This window comes from Danio rerio, chromosome 12, assembly GCF_049306965.1.
Source record: "Danio rerio strain Tuebingen ecotype United States chromosome 12, GRCz12tu, whole genome shotgun sequence".
Lineage (NCBI taxonomy): Eukaryota > Metazoa > Chordata > Actinopteri > Cypriniformes > Danionidae > Danio > Danio rerio.
Genome location: NC_133187.1, coordinates 46451293 through 46455344, shown reverse-complemented (window position 1 = coordinate 46455344; position 4052 = coordinate 46451293).

The following is a 4052-nucleotide window of genomic DNA, read 5'->3' as shown; positions in this document are numbered from 1 at the left end:
TTCATTCCGCTGTGGTGACCCTGGATTAATAAAAGGACTAAGCCGACAAGAAAATGAATGAATGAATGTTTTATGCAGCGAATGCCCTTCTAGCTGCAACTCATTACTGGGAAACATTTACACAGACTCATTCACACTTATACACCACAATTTTGCTTACCCAATTCACCTATGCCACATGTCTATGGACTATGGGGGAAACCGGAGCACCTGGAGGAAACCCACACAAACACGGAGAGAACATGCAAACTCCACACAGAAATGCCAACTGACCCAGCTAAGGCTCAAACCAGTTACCATCTTGCTGTAAGGCGATCATGCTACCCACTGCACCACCGTGCAGCCCTAATTTGGAACATTTAACCTTTTATTTAATAATTTTATATATATTTTTTAATTTAGGTTTGATTTACTCTGCTGAGTTATGCAAAAAAACTGGTTTGTTGAAGATGTACAGAATGATGCTTGAAAGGTTACTACATCCCCCACACTATTAGTCTGTTTATCTGCATGTGATTTCCTTGCACATTCATGAGAGTTCATTAGAGTTTATGTCTGTCATTTGCTTAGATATTGTTTCACCGCTCATACACGCCTTTAAATTTAGCTGTAAGGCTTGCTGTGAGGCAACAGTGCTAACCACTGAGCCACCGTGCCACTGTCTGATATGTGTTTATTTTTATTTATTTAGCTTTTTTTAGTCTCGTGTTCATACCTGCTTCAAATTACCAAAGTGATTTTATCATATCAAATCAAAGTGAAGTGTCTAGTTTAAAGTTTAAAATAAAATATGGGTCAAATAATGAATATAGGTTACAACACATATTTGTGTTTCAAGAGTTCACACTTAGCTAACGATTGATTATAAAGCTTGTTTGGCATGCTGTCCCAGGAGAGAGCCCTGAGCTTATGAGATCCTCGAGCCATTGATCTGCAGTTATAATCAAATCTTGTTCAGGGAAAAGTTAGTAATGAACATTTATACAGAAGTATATATGCATTATAATGCATCTGTTTTGTGTGAAGTGCTTCTCATATTATATGTGAGCGACTCGTACAAAAGGGTACCCTTGGTAGCGGAAACATAAGCCTGATAAAGGTGACCCATCCCGACCCGAACCGTACCGTACTGTACCAGTCAGTGGAAACTAGCCATAATGGTACAGTATATAGTTATATAACGCTTGAAGCATGAGAATCTGTACTCTGTATCGGCCGATTACCATGACAAGGAATCGGCACTCAGTATCAGCTGCAATAATCCTGATCTGAGCATCTTTAAGTATAATAGTTAAAAACTGACCAAAGATGTCAATCAATCAAGCCCTTTATTAGATGTCAAGCCACAGCCATATCACCCTGCAGCCCAAGACCGGTTACTCACTGAAGCTAAGCAGGGCTGAGCCTGGTCAGTACCTGGATGGGAGGCCACTAGGGAACACTAGGTTGCTGTTGGAAGTGGTGTTAGTGAGGCCAGCAGGGGGTGCTCAACCTGTGGTCTGTGTGAGTGCTTATGCCCCAGTAAAATTGAAGGGGAAACTACACTGTCAGTGGGCGCCGTCTTTCGGATGAGACGTTAAACCAAGGTCCTGACTCTCTGTGGTCATTAAAAATCCCAAGGCACTTGTCGTGAAAGACCAGGGGTGTAACCCCGGTGTCCTGGCCAAAGTCCCTTTATCGGCCCTTTACGATCATGGCCTCCCAATCATCCCTTTCCACCGAATTGGCTCTATCACTGTCTCTCCACTCCACCAATAGCTAATGTGTGGTGACCGCACTGGCGCCGTTGTCCTGTGGCAGCCGTCGCATCATCCAAGTGGATGCTGCACACTGGTGGTGGTGTGGTGAGACCCCCCCTCATGATTGTGAAGCGCTTTGGGTGTATGGCCATACATAATAAATGCGCTATATAAATACACATTACATTTGTCACATACACTTCCGTATAGTGAAATTGGACCCCCCCCCCCCCCCCCCCCCCGACCATACACAAACATCACATTTCAGGGGAAGGACAGGTCAACAGGAGGTAGCATTTAGAAAAAGGAAGAGGAGAGGAAGGTGAATAAAAAAGTAAATAAATAAAAAAGCTCCCTCTCACCTAGCTCTTGAATTTGGCCAGTGTGAGATCAGGGAGGAAAAAAAAGCCCCAGCAGGCAAGCACATAAACACATAGACATAACATTGCAACAGGGGATGGGAACAGAGGATATAGATATAGTTTGATGAGATCGGGCAGCCATCTGGACCTGCAGCTAAAGAGCGCTGGTCACAGACCCACCTACCCCCTCCAGTGGGTGAAAGCACACAAAGATGTATCAATTTCATATGACATAATTTAAATACAAAAAGCAACAACTGACTTTAAAGGGCACCTATGATGAAAATCATATTTTGTTAGCTGTTTGGACAAGAACAGTGTGTAAGTATATTGCGTCCACTGACATATTGGAGTGATATTTACATTTACATTTAGTCATTTAGCAGACGCTTTTATCCGAAGCGACTTACAAATGAGGACAAGCAAGCAATTTACACAACTATAAGAGCAACAATGAATCAGTGCGGTAGACAAGTTTCTGGTGTGTAAAGTCTAAGAAGGAAAGCGTTAGTAATGTAAGTATTTTTTTTTTGTTTTTTTTGTTTTTGCTTTGTGATATAAAGACAATAGGTCTCTTTTTTATTTCCTGATGTTAAAATATGATCCAAATCCTAGGATCCCTCCCATTTTGTGGCCCACTGCAACATGACGTACTGTAATTGAATTGACAGCTGCGCGATAACATGTCTCAAGTAAAGCGTATAATCATATCAACAATATATGGAAACCATCATTAATGTTTTTATGTCCAGACTGGACTTCTGTAACTCTTTGTATTCAGGAGTTTCACAGGCATCAATTGCACGCCTGCAGCTGGTTCAAAATGCAGCTGCTAGGCTTTTAACTGGGACAAAAAAAAATTATAGTATCTCACCAGTTTTATCACTCCTTCACTGGCTCCCAGTCCAATTTAGAATTCAATATAAGTTATTGCTACTTGTTTTTAAAAGTTTAAATGGTCTGGCACCTATTTACATCTCTCAGCTTCTTCACTGGCACACTTCATTGAGGCCAATCAGGTCCGAAAACACGTTTCAGCTAGTTGTCCCCAAAACACGGTTGAAATCAAGAGGTGACAGGGCTTTTTCTGTTGCAGCCCACCGACTGTGGAATGTTCTGCCTTTACATATCCGGTCATGTTCTTCACTTGGTGCTTTTAAGTCTCATCTAAAAAATTACCTTCTGTCTCTTGCCTTTGATTGTAATTAATTAATTTTAATCTGTTTTATTTAGCTTAATTTTTATATATAGGTATAGAATTTGTATGCTGGTCTTTTTGTAAAGCACTTTGGTCAACATCTGTTGTTTTTAAATGTGCTCTATAAATAAAGCAAGCAAACAAACAAACAAACAAACAAACAAACAAACAAATCAACAAGACAGGACGTGCACAGAGTAACCGGGATTGAAAGATCTGTTCAGCTCTCTGTGATCATCAAATGTGATCAAGATTGAGTTTTACAAGTTCCTAAAACAGTGGATGTTGGTAATAAGACAGTAAAATTGCTATGTAATTCAACATCACAGCCACATCCTAGTACAATTATAAAAGAAGACCTCAATTTGTGGATGTTAATTCAGATTTATTTTGTACATTAACATAATGGATATCCATACAGCAGTGGATATTAAAATATATCCTCTCATTTGCCATGCAAAAACAGTGAAAAGCTGAATGTCATAGCAGCTCAAATTTAGACTTAAAAAGGTCTAATGAATAATCTGATGGGTATTTTTAAGCTGAAACTTTACAAACACATTCACAAAAGACTTATCATAAATCTTGAAAAAGGAGTAAAATGGGTGACCTTTAAATTTTACCTTCACTAATTGCAGGGTAAGTTACCTGTCAACAAACTTTCATGAACTTTCATTCAGTATCTGATGTGTAAATCTAATATCTTAAGTGTTACGTGATAGCAACAGTTCTTCATTGTATTTATTTTTCCTC